Source organism: Marmota marmota, unplaced genomic scaffold (genome assembly GCF_001458135.2).
Source record: "Marmota marmota marmota unplaced genomic scaffold, marMar, whole genome shotgun sequence".
NCBI classification, from domain to species: Eukaryota; Metazoa; Chordata; class Mammalia; order Rodentia; family Sciuridae; genus Marmota; species Marmota marmota.
The window spans coordinates 27,771,267-27,784,089 of record NW_026000241.1 but is presented as its reverse complement, the minus strand read 5'-3'; the positions used below and the strand labels follow the sequence as shown (position 1 = coordinate 27,784,089).

General features: G+C 42.7%; 1 long non-coding RNA gene across 2 annotated transcripts in view; it reads right to left on the bottom strand.

The window, feature by feature from the left end:
• Nucleotides 1-2,263: 2,263 nt before the first annotated feature.
• The window catches only part of LOC125613719, a 20,439-nt gene continuing 9,879 nt past the window's right edge, over nucleotides 2,264-12,823 (bottom strand). For both annotated transcript variants that reach the window (XR_007344271.1, XR_007344270.1), the window contains exons 2-3: nucleotides 3,949-4,101; nucleotides 2,264-3,056 (exon numbers count right to left, since the gene is read on the bottom strand). This is a non-coding gene — a long non-coding RNA (uncharacterized LOC125613719). The remainder of the gene's footprint in view (nucleotides 3,057-3,948; nucleotides 4,102-12,823) is intronic.

The window sequence follows — 12,823 nt, the reverse complement described above, 5'->3', positions numbered from 1 at the left end:
CAATTTTAGATTGGGTTGTCAGGGGAAAAAGGGGGTCTTTGGGGAGATTATATTCAAATGGAAACCTTAACGATAAGGAATCGGCCCTTTGAAGAATGGTGGAAAGAATATTTCAGACAGGGAAAGCATGTGAAAATGCCTTCAAGCACAGAAAGGCCCAGCACATTCCAGAGACTTAAAGGAAATTCATGGGGCTGGAGCAAGTCAAGAGAGATTTATTCTCTGAGTCCAGTGCAGTTTTTCTTAGTTAGATGGTGAATGTCTGCAGCTTTTTTTTTTTTTCCCTTGAAAAAGGGCAAAATATATCTTAGCTTGGAGCTGGGTGTGTGTGTGTGTGTGTGTGTGTGTGTGTGTGTGTGTATCTTGCACCATAACATGGAATCCTATTTGGGAAGGGGCCAATTTTTTCTCCATATCACATGAGTTTAGCACCTGCCTGCAGGAAGTTCTGAGGGACTAAGAACTTGATTTGGGGGGGATTAACTTGGATAAGTAATATAAGAAAAACACGTGTCCTGGGCTCTGGTAGGTCCTTGTGTGTGGTGGGTGATGGAGGAAGGGAATGGGCAGCAGTAGGACCTGGAGAGAACTCTCTCGAATCGGCACTCTCCCTGCCCACTGCAATAGGTAGGGATGTGTGTTAGTTATCCACTGCACAACAAATTGCCACCCACTTAGCAGCTTCAAACAACATTCAGTCTCTTGCCATATAAGGTAGTATTCCTAAATCCTGGGATTATCACATGGATCAGTCTTTGTGAGGCCATTTTTCAACCAACCGGTTGAACCCCCTATCCCAATTCCTCATTCCCATGCACTAGGTTCCAAGCATCCAAATTATCAGAAGTCAGGTGTTTGTACCATCCTTCCCCCTGGCTTCCTCTGGGATGCTGAAGGTGCTTTGTTCCTCTCTCTGCCTTGAAAAGGAAATTTAAAGTTCTGTTTGGATAAACAGATGTGACATCAGTACTCACTGAGGCAACCACCCAATCTTGTTGCAGATTCTGAAGACCAGTCACCACCTCAGGTTCCACAGTGCTCTTCCTCGGGAGGACCCCATAAGCCTGTGTCTTGTCTTCTTCAAACCAACTGTGAACCTGGGAGCAAATACCTACATAGTCCATGCAAGGTCTATACCACCTAGACAACACAGGAAGACATGGGGCAGCTTCTGAGGGTTCTTTTGAAATACAAACACCAGAATTAGTTACAGATCTCTCCTGTTTCCCACCCCCCTTTTAAATACTTTTTTATCTAAAATATGTATTGTGGTTTAATTTAAAAGTTTGTTTGGGGCTGGGTTCAGTGGCACACACCTGTTATCCTAGCAGCTCCAGAGGCTGAGACAGGAGGATTGCAAGTTCAAAGCCAGCCTCAGCAACACTTAGTAAAGCTCTAAGCAACTCAGAGAGAACCTGTCTCAAAATAAAACATAAAAAAACGGTTGGGATGTGGTTCAGTGGTTAAGCACCCTTGGGTTCACTATCCAGTACCAAAAAAAAAAAAAAAAAAGTGTGTTTTGTTTGTTTTGGGTACTAGGAATTAAACCCAGGAGTACTCTACCACTGAGCTGCATCCCTACCCCTACCCCTTTATTTAATTTTTTGAAACAGTCTCACTAATTTGCCTAGGCTGGCTTCAAACTTGCAATCCTCCTGCCTTCCAAGTAGCTGGAATTACAGGTATGTTGGTCCACCACATCCATCTTAAAAGTTATTCTTAGGGAGAAAAAAGGCCCTTCATATGTGGAAGCTAATGAAGTCACCCTGAAAGTACAACAGAGAATACCAGAGAGATGGGGAAGGTGTGGGGCTGGGGGAAGGCTGATTGCATTTGAATAGTGCCTATCATCTGCAGCTATGGAAATATCACACTACTAAGGTATACATTAATGCGTGTTGTAATACGTTTTTAAATAAAAATCTGATTACTTTTCAACTCATTTCACAATATGTGTTTTTTAAGTGCTCTTAAAATGTGATGATCCCTAGTTAAATCTTGGATCTGATTGTCTTTATCTACCACCTGTAAAGTTTCTGTAGAAGAATACTAAGAATAATAAAAAATGAGTCCATGCTGATTAATCACCATGTTCTACAAAAAGCAACAAAGTCCTTTTTTAAAAAAACATCATTTCAAGGAATTCTGGAAAGGATGGGCCATTACTTGAAATGAAGTAATGAGGGCAGGAAGGTCTTTAAAAAGAGCGGTCCCTCTCAGACGCAACTGCCTGTTAATTCACCTGACATTTTCGGTGCTCAAGACAAATTTATTTTTATGACAGACTTTAAAATATGATTTGAGAAATATCATGTGAAAAGAGTGCACATAATATGTATGCACAGCCAAAGATTAATAAGAAAATGAACATAAAGCATTTTTTTAAAAGAAAGTAGCAGTAAGCTTGGAAAAGCTTAATATCACTGGAGTATGAAATATTTGACATGCTGTTGTGGAAATGCCAACACACAAATTATCCTTGTTCATTTTTTATAGCTGTTGCTTTATATTCCCCACACAGAACGCTGTACAAACATTTTATCAGAAATGGTAGAGGAAAAGAAAACCCATTGTTAACCACATCCGATAAAGTAATTAGGTTGCCGATATAACAGTCTTTGCAGTTGGCTGGTTATGTTGTTTGCTATATCCAACAAGGGGTAAGAATAACATACCGAGGGTGGTTATCAAGAAGCAAGTGGAAGTTAAAAAGCAATATGCCGGAATGTTTTCACCTCCGTGATTTCTCCCATTTGAAGCCCATGATGAAAATATTGAAGCAACACAGCCCACTGGGAATCTGGGGCTTTAACACAATCCATAAGGCATTGTGATTGATGGGTATGGAGCAGGTGACACGCAGGGAGGCCTCAGGCAGGCTTTGCTCCATATGTGAGCCTGGTCCAGGTGCCCCTCTGCCTAAAGCCCCAGGTGGTGTAGGGAAGGGGTTGGGGGCAGACTCTGGGGACAGATAGCCTGGGCCAGAGACCTGCCTTTCTGTCCACTTGCTGCCAATAGGAGAGTTCTCATGCCTCGTTGTGCCTCAGTTTCCTCATCTGTAACAAGAGGAGAATAATGATATAATGAAATGAGCTAGTGAAACCACTAGAAGAGAATCCAGGCCATTGTGAGTGTGAATTGGCTGGATTCATACTTAGACAGAATCCTGACTCCTTACTGCGGCCTGCCCAGCCCTGCCACCTCCCTCTCTCCATCCTCTTGGCTCTCCCTGCTCTCCAGCAGCCCTGGCTGGCCTTCTGTACCTCACACACTCATCAGGTCTTTCCTCATTCCCTCAACCTACAATGCTTGTCCACAGCCAACTCCTTTGAGAGACAGACCCTCCTCGCCCAGCTCAACCAAAGCCTCTCCCTCCACCCGGCCAACTCAGCAACTATCACCTTTTCAGTGTGACTTCCCTCATTGCATTTATCACCATTTGAAATGATTATATTTATTTGTGTGCTTCCTCTTGTAGGATAATCAACCTGTCCCAGTTTGCTTTCCCACTTTTAGCTCTGAAAGTGCCACATCCCAAGACTCACATCAGCCCCACCCTGCTCAGGTGTAAGCACCCTGAGGTCAGGGTCTCGACCTCATTCACCTCTCTTTGGTGCCTAGACAGTGGTTAGCACTGAGTCACCCCACAGTACACGCTTGTAGAATAAATGAATGAAGAACTAAGCAACCAGTAAAAAAACAGACTTAGCAGAGGAGTCCCACCATAAACCTACAGTCATCCTCTTTTATGAGAGAGAGACCTGGGAATCTTGCTTTCATCATTTGCAACACAGAACAATAAGGCCACATCAGCCCCGCTGGTGTTTAACCCCTAAGACCAGCCGCCTGCTTGCTGACATGCTCGATAATGTTTTTATTCCTGTCTCCATAGTTACCGAGACGCCTCAGAGGCCAGCAGCTGCTTTGCATCCCAAGATCAACACTCACAAGCATCTGGAGACCCTGGATGATCAAGGCCAGGTGGAAGTTTTGGAATGGGGCCGCACATGTCATTTCCTCATGGACTGAACGCCTGGAGCCAGCTTGTCACACAATCAAACTCAGCTTGTCAGGGCTCTGAGATCTCATTCGGCCTGCGAGCTGAAGACACAGAGAGGACTTATGAAGAATCATTCTAAACACGAGTCAAAGAGGTTGGAAGGATCTGTTGTGAAGAGAAGAAAACAGAGACGACCAGGTATTTGGAAATAAATGGTGGGGACGGGGCTCGATTTCTCTTTCCCTAGGATAACAAAGAAGTCCTACCATCTGGCTCTCTCATTAATGGTAATACGCACATAGAGATGCTAAGGCGTCTGGAATCCATCCTACCCCTAAGGAAACTGTGTGTTAGGATGACCTGATGAATACATCCTTAGTCTAGAAGCGAGTGTCTCTTCTGTGCGATGGTGAAAGCTGTACTTAATTGTCTCCGTTTATGAAGTGGGAATGGTCATTTCTACCCAAACTTACTCATGAAGATGTCACGTTGTTATGTGATAATCAGCCCGACCCTATGGGTTGAATGAAGGAAAGTGGTCCCTCTCGGGGGACATGTTAAGTGGGTCAGGTCATTCCACTTGAGTGAATAAATCAGTTTCAGTTGACAGGTTGGTCTCCAGCTGCTCCCAAGTTTTTGCAACAGGAAGAATTTACTTTCTCTGAATCCACAGAGGCAGCCCGAACTCAGAACTATTTGAGGTCTTCTAAAGAAACAGACTAAGGAGTCACGATTATAATTTAACATTGGACATCAACACGCAGCTTAACATTATGTGTGAGATACGTTTGCATAACACATAACAATAACACGTAAGATTCATCCTTAAAGCTCTCAGGGTGAAATATTTTAGGATCTAGCCTTTTAAATAAGAAAGGTAGGGGCATAGAACAGTGCTCTGTGGGATGGAGACCCCTCCCTCCAGTTGGGATCACAAATCAAAGTCTGGTTTCTCTTCCAAGCTCCCGGGGTGCCGACTTCCCCCACCTTCTCCCTACAAATCAAACCCCCATGCTTTAGATGACTCGCCTTGTCCTGGTGCCCAGACTTTCCTAGTCTCCCAGAGCCCACTCCTGAAGCCCTTTACAGCCCAGTTCAAATGCTGCCTCCTCCGTGACACATCCCCAGGTCTCCTCTTCCAAGAAGCGTCTCTCCACTCCCTCTCCTCTGTTTCTCACTATGCTGGTCCCATTGGATCTCTTCTCACATTATAGCAATTCATAGCTCCCCTTTCCTTCTACAGAGCAAACTTCCTGAAGCCAGATCCTGTGCATTATTAATTATCATATTCTCCTAGAGCCCAGAACAGTGCAATGAGCACCACAGGGGATCGATAATTATTCATTAAGTTGAATCCAAATGAGAAAGTCTCTGAAATCCACAAGCAACCTCTGGGAGAGAGCCTGGGTCAGGAGAAAGTGGAGGACTGTCAGCAGTCAGGGGCAGCAATGGTTGGCCAATGTTGGTCCTCAGATGAGCATACTGTGGCTTATGTCAAAACAATTCTGAGCCAGGTGTGGTGGTGCAACGCCTGTATTCCCGGTGACTTGGGAACCTGAGACAGAACTGCAAGTTCAAAGCCATCCTCAGCAACTGCAAGGCACTAAGCAATTCAGTGAGACTCTGTCTCTAAATAAACTACAAAATAGGGCTGAGGATGTGGCTCAATGGTTGAGTGCTCTTGAGTTCAATCCCTGGTACAAAAAAAAAAAAAAATTCTGCACTTGTGATCACATTGTGTATGTTTGGGTTTTATGGTGTCATTTATCTGGAGGTACAGAATTTTTTTTTTTTTAATCAGGGATTGAAACCAGGAGCACTTAACCGCTAAGTCACATCCCCAGCCCATTTGGTATTTTATTTATAGACAGGGTCTCGCTGAGTTGCTTAGGCCCTCACTAAGTTGCTGCGGCTGGCTTCGAACTTGTGATCATCCTGCCTCAGCCTCCTGAGCCACTGGGATTACAAGTGTGCACCACCGTGCCTGGGGAGGTACAGATTTTTAACTGACCCGTGTCCCTTCCAGGAATCCAACTCTGTACCAAAGCCATTCATTAAAAAAGCTGGTGCCTTGAGTCCTGGGTGTGCCCAAGAGCAGGACCTACATAGGTTCTATTTCAGTGTCAGGGAAAAGGGGACCAGGGATGCATGTAAATCCAAGAGTCACTGGGATTTGTTTGATCACAAGAAATCACACAGTGGAAAAGTCTCCCATCTCCATGGAAAAATTTACACCCTTTCCCCAGCCAGCTGTGCGAGTGGAGGAGAGATGGGGAAATTTATAATAATTTGCAAGTTTGCCCAGAGGATGAGTTGTGTCATTTTTCCTGCAACAATCTGTGCTGCTGGCTGACAGCATGGAATTTCCTCCTGGATTGTGTTGGCAACTGCTCACAAAAATAGCCAATTAAGCTGTGCAAAGCCAAAAACAGTGGCTTGCTGGAATCTGCTAGAGAAAGATGAGGATGGAGGGTGGACAAGTTTCGACATCAGGGCCCTTCTGCACTCTGATCTCTCAGTGTTTGGTTTATTCTCTCTGATTTCATCCAGCTCCCCCCCCCCCCCCCCCCCCNCCAAGAACCCCAAAGCCTGCCTTGCAAATACACATATGGCCTGATGGAGAATGAAGGAAATGACTTCCTGTTTTCCCGTCTCTTATTCCCTAGCCCAGGCCCACGTGGACACACGGGACGCTTTCTCTAGTTTGACTCTAGGATGGGGTTCCAAATAAAATACAGGATGCCCAGTTAAATGGGTGATGCAGATAAACAATAAATCTTTTTTTTTTTTTTAGGTGCTCCTATTTCTAGGGAGTGTGCCTGTACAGATGGTCCTTGGCTTATAATGAGGTTCCATCCTGATAAACCCATAATAAATTGAAAATATCACAAGTAAACAGTGCATTGAATACACCTAGGCTACTGAACATTGTAGCTTAGCCAAACAGTCCATGTCGAATACCAGTCATTTACAGTAGTGATCGCTGTGGTTGACTGGAGCCAGGGCTTGCTGCTGCTGCTGCCCAGCATCAAAAGAAAATATAAAACCCCATGCATCATCGGCCCAGAGAAAGATAAAAATTCAAAGTACAGTTTCTATGAATATGTCTCTCTTTCATACTAACATAAAGTAGACAAGTCATAATTTGAACCATTGAGTCGAGCCATTGTGAATTGAGGACCATCTATACTAAGAGATTATTTGATGTTCATCTGAAATGTAAACTGATCTGGGTCCTACATTTTTCTTGGTTGAATCTAGCAGCCCTAGCCAGGCGGACTCTGAGCCTTTTCGTTACTCCTGACTGTCAGTCATCTGCTAATTTATCTTGATGGCAGGAGTTTCTATGACATGGGATATCAGGTAGCTATTGCCATAAAGATACTATATAACCAAGCACCCCAAAATGCACTGGCCTGAAATAATAATCACTTCTCTTTGGGAGGAAAAAGTGATTTTCTTTCTATGTTTTTATTTTGAGACAGGGTCTCCTAAGTTGCTTGGGGCCTTGTTAAGTTGCTGAGGCTGGCTTTGAACTTGTGGTCCTCCCACCTCAGCCTCCCACATTGTAGGATTACAGGCGTGTACCACTGCACCCAGCTCAAAAGTTCCTTCTTATTGTGGGTTTGTGGGTCAAGTGGAAGCCAACTGATACAGGCTGATTCAGTTCAGGCATCTCTGCTCCATGTGTCTTTCTTCCTCTTCCTGAGACCTGTGGTTCAGCCTGGACAAGTTCTTGTTATAGTGACAGCGGAGGTACAAGAGAAGACTCCATACAAAGAGCACTTTTCAAGCTCTTTGTGACATCACATGTGCTAGCATTCTGTTAGCCAAAGCCAGTCACATGGTCAAATGCAAAATCAGGACACAGGACTGTGAAGGGGATGCATATAAAGAGGGCTAAAGAACTGGACCCAATCTCTCATACTGGGAAAAGGCACTGTTTTGAAAGCCAAGTGAGCCTAAGGTCTCACTCCACTTTGCCACCTGTCAGATAGGACACCTTGCAAAATCCACATAGTCTCTCTGAGCCACTGTTTCCCCGTCCATGAAGTAGGGCTGTGGTGAAGGTCACAGTAATGGAGTGGTCACTAAATGATGGGCTATCATTATGGTCAAGAACAGCTATAATTTGTTGAGGGTCTGATACAGCCATGGCTTCCAATTTCCCTAAGCCCTAAATGCCTGTTCTGCTCCCAAGTTTCCATGAAGAATGTGGCCAGTGAGATACGCAGAGGACAGCGCTGTACAGTGGGTATTGCACTGTGCTATTGGTCTAGGTCAGTGGTTGCTACCCCTCAGCTCTGAATGCTTCCTCCCATTATGGTAGGCACCTGGACCACTTCACCCCTGCCTTAAACTATATCTTGATGGCTAAAAATTTTTGACCCGATGTCTAAGGCTTCAACCCACTGCTGAATCAGTATTCCTTCTTTCTCTACCTCCGTTTATGGGATCTGAAGTCTTCTAAGAGCTCCAGCTCTGGGTTCTACTCTAGGTTTTTCTGGTTATCCACTGGGACCTTGAAGAAAGAAAATAAATGTAGTAATAGAACCTACCTTCTGAGATGATTGTTTGAAAGATTGAGTCACTCTATCTACAGTTCTGTTAAGAGGGCCTGTCACAGTATATAAGCTCCATAAAGGTTGGCAGGGGGGTTGTGTGAGTTTTGTTTATTTTCATTATTGTTATTATTACATCCTGCTCTTGTCTCATGGTTGTAATATCTTAGATTTTCTCTCTGAAGACTTGAAGTTTTCTTCACCTTCCTGCATATTGTTTTTTCTGAATTATTTCCCTTGTTTCTTTTTGGTTTTGCCTCTTTTTCTTTCATGTTAGAAGATTTCCTCAAATGTCTGGTGATCTTTGGCTCTATGTCCATGTTAAAGAGATAATAAGAGAGGCTTAGAAGCCAGCCTTCAAGATTCTCACTTCCTGGTAATCCAGTCTCTTTTGTTGACTAGAGCTGGCCTGTAACCAATATGATACTGCAGAAATCATAGGTGTGACTTCCAGTGCTAGAGAATAAAAGGCATGGCAGCTTCTACCTTGCTGTCTGACACAACTTGCTCCAGGTGAAACTGGCAGCCATGTTGTAAGGACACTCAAGTGGCCCTATGTCGAAGTCCATGTGGTGAGGAACTGAGGCCTCTTGAAACAAATAGTACTAACTCACCAGGCATGCGAGTGAGCCACCTTAGGAGTGGATCCCTAAGGCTGGGCACTGTGGCACACGCCTATAATCCCAGCAGCTCGGGAGAATCCCTAGTTCAAAGCCAGACTCAGCAATGGCGAGGCCTAATGGCGAGGTCAGTGAGACCTTGTCTATAAATAAAATACAAAGTAGGTCTGTAGATGTGGCTCAGTGGTCAAGTGCCCCTGAGTTTAATCCCTGATACCAAAAGAAAAAAAAAAAAAAAGGATTCCCAGCCCCAATGTATTTTGCAGCAGTAGATAATATAGAAAGTATAGTTGGTTGGCTGGGTTGGAGGAGAAGATCTGGATGTCTATTCATCAGTTAAACTTTCAAGCAACCCTGGGTTTAGCCCCACACTACACTCCAGCATTTAGAAGTAATTTGGTCCTCCAAATTCTTTTTTTTTTTTTTAGTTGTAGATGGACACAATATCTTCATTTTATTTTTAAGTGGTGCTGAGGATCGAACCCAGTGCCTCACACATGCATGGCAAGTGCTCCTCCAGTGAGCCACAACCCCAGTCCCTGGTCCTCCGAATTCTGAGATTTTCCAGAGTTTGATCAAGCAAATCTGCTCTCAGTTCATAGAAAGTAGATTTCAGTTTCTTTGTTCTGCTAGGTCAGTTATCATTCTTCTATTTGTTTTTCCTTTTCCAAAATTTTATTGATGTTGCTCATCTATTGCCACCTCCACTCTTCTTCTCTTGGTCCTTGTAGGTCATATCATTGTTTTTAATTTGCTGTCATTTCAGCAGGTTGTGTGGAGAGGGCAGAGTTAGTGTCTATGTTCAATCTGTCATAGTCAAAAATCAGAGGTGATCTTTAACCATTTGGAATTCTTTCTTAGCTGATGGAGACAATGACTATGGCCACTCCGTTTTAATTTACTAAATTAATTAATTTATTTCTGCTATGTTGGAGATGTCAAATACAGGGCTTTGAGCACACTGGATAAGTGCTCTTATTACTAAGCTATACCCCTAGCCCTTGATCAGTTCATTTTTAGGAAGTTGGTTATATACACAAAGTGGTTGAAGGACCCAGAAGACCCAGGAGCTTCTGCGTGCCCTCGGTGCTGAAGTGTAGATGGAGGAGGTGCAGATGGAGTACAGATGGAGGTGCTGGAGTACCGCCCTTTGAGGAGGAGCCATGTAAGATGGCGTCGAGAGAGCCTGGGCAGATGCCAAGAACAAAAATGTGATCAAAATGGGTTAAAAATGGAAGTGGAGGGGAGGACATGCAGAATGATGGTGTACCTGTGATAAAATCAAGATGAATTCCGTTCTTAGGACACTCGATGCTAAAAACAGATCTATGGCTTCAAATAGTATGGTCTACAGAAGATGAGGATGAAAAATCAACTATGTATGAGACATTGTGAGAGTTTTGTAGATATACATAAGTAAAAGTGTGGCTTATAGTTCACTTATCTATGTTATAACCTCTAAGTAGGTTTCCTGGGCCAAATGGAGCAATTGGGTGTATTTTCCTTTCTTTTAGGATTTCCCCATCTATCCTCATACCCCTGAAAAGTAATCAATAGAAGTAGACCTAGGATCTGCAAATATTTTAGAGTAAAACACTATTCTACCATACCATGCAACAGTAAAAGGAATGAGGTGGAACTATGCATACTGATGTGGCAATGACTCCAAGGAAAGTCCCTAAATGAAAAAAAAAAAAAAAATGGAGGTTGTAAATATGACTAGCGTGCGATAGTTTATATTTAAAAGTGCTGACGAAATATATCCTATATACTCTTAAGTTTACTCATTTAAAATTTATATAAAACTGCCAATTTTCTACCATTTTTGAAAGACAACAATGGTTATTCCCTATGGTTCAATCCAACGTGAATGCATAGAAAAAGTTCTGGAAGAATACAAACCCAACCATGACCAGTGATTCCTTCCAGGAAGGACTGGTATTTGTAATGATTTTTAAAAGGAATCTTAACTGTAATGAGATTTTCTTTCTGTTTAAATAGATTTTTTTTGTATTGGGGATTGAATTCAGGGGCACTCAACCACTGAGCCACATCCTCAGCCCTATTTTGTATTTTATTTAGAGGTAGGGTCTCACTGAGTTGCTTAGTGCCTCACCATTGCTGAGGCTGGCTTTGAACTTGTGATCCTTCTGCCTCAGCCTCCCGAGCCGCTGGGATTACAAGTGTGTGCCACCGTGCCCAGCATAGACTTTTTTTTTTTTAAAGGCTGTTCTAGATTCATGGCAAATTTGAGCAGAAACTACAGAAAGCTTCCATATATCCTGCTCTGTCCTATTCGCCACTACTCTAGCCTCCTCTGCTATGAACATCTCATACCAGTGTGTGGTACATCTGTTACAGTTGATGAACCTACATTAACACATCATTAGTACCCGCAGTCTACACATTGGGGTTCACTCTTGGTATTGTACATCCTACGCATATTGACCTGTATCCAACATTATCATGTCATACAAACTAGTTTCACTGCTCTAATAACCCTCTGTGTTGCACCTGTTCCCTCCCTCCCAACATCAACTCACAACTACTGATCCTTTACCGAGTCCTCAGTATCTGGTGCCTTTTCCAGAATGTCATAAAGGTTGGATAGCCTTTTCATATTAGATTATTTCACGTAGTAATTTTCATTTAAGTTTCCTCTATATCTTTTTTATGTCTGGACAGCTCATTTCTTTTTAGTGATAAATAATATTCCATTATCTGGTTATTATCTTATTTATTCATCTACAGAAGGTCATCTTGATTGTCTCCATGTTTTGACAATTCCCAATACAGCTTCCATAACCATTCCTGTGCAGGTTTTTGTGCGCACATGTTTATAACTCCTTTGGGTAAATTCCACAGTGCACAACTGCTGGGTAGTGTGTGCAGCTTTGTAGGAAACTGACAACTGTCTTCCAGAGCAGCTCTGCTCTTTTGCACTCCTGCCAACAATGAATGACAGCTTCTTTCAATCCACATCCTCATTAGCGTTGGGTGTTGTCAGAGTTTTGGATTTTGACGATTCTAATCAGTGGGTGGTGGTCTCTCATTGTGATTTTACTTTGCAGTTTCCTAATGATATATGATATGCAACGTCTTTTTGTGCTTGACTTCTTAATATTTTCCTTGGTTAGATATCTTTTCACATCTTTTGCCCTTTTAAAACTTGGATGTTGAGTTATTAGAGTTTATTATAAATTTTGGATAAGTCTTTTATAGGCTATATCTTTTTATGTTTTTCCAGTCTATGTCTTGTTCTAGCCTCTCTTTTTTTATATTTATTTTTTAGTTATAGTTGGACACAATATCTTTATTTATTTATTTATATGTGGTGCTGAGGATCGAACCCAGGGCCCCGTATGTGCTAGGCGGGTGTTCTACTGCTGAGCCACAACCCCAACACCCCCCCATTCTCTTTTTTTTTTCCAGTTTTCAATTTTTTTCATAATGTATTTTTAAATTAATTAATTTTTTATTCTAATTTGTTATTTATGACAGCAGAGTGCATTACAATTCATGTTACACATAGAGAGCACAATTTTTCATATCTCTGGTTGTATACATAGTATATTCACACAAATTCATGTCTTCATACATGTACTTTGGATAATGATGTCCATCAAATTCCACTATCCTGT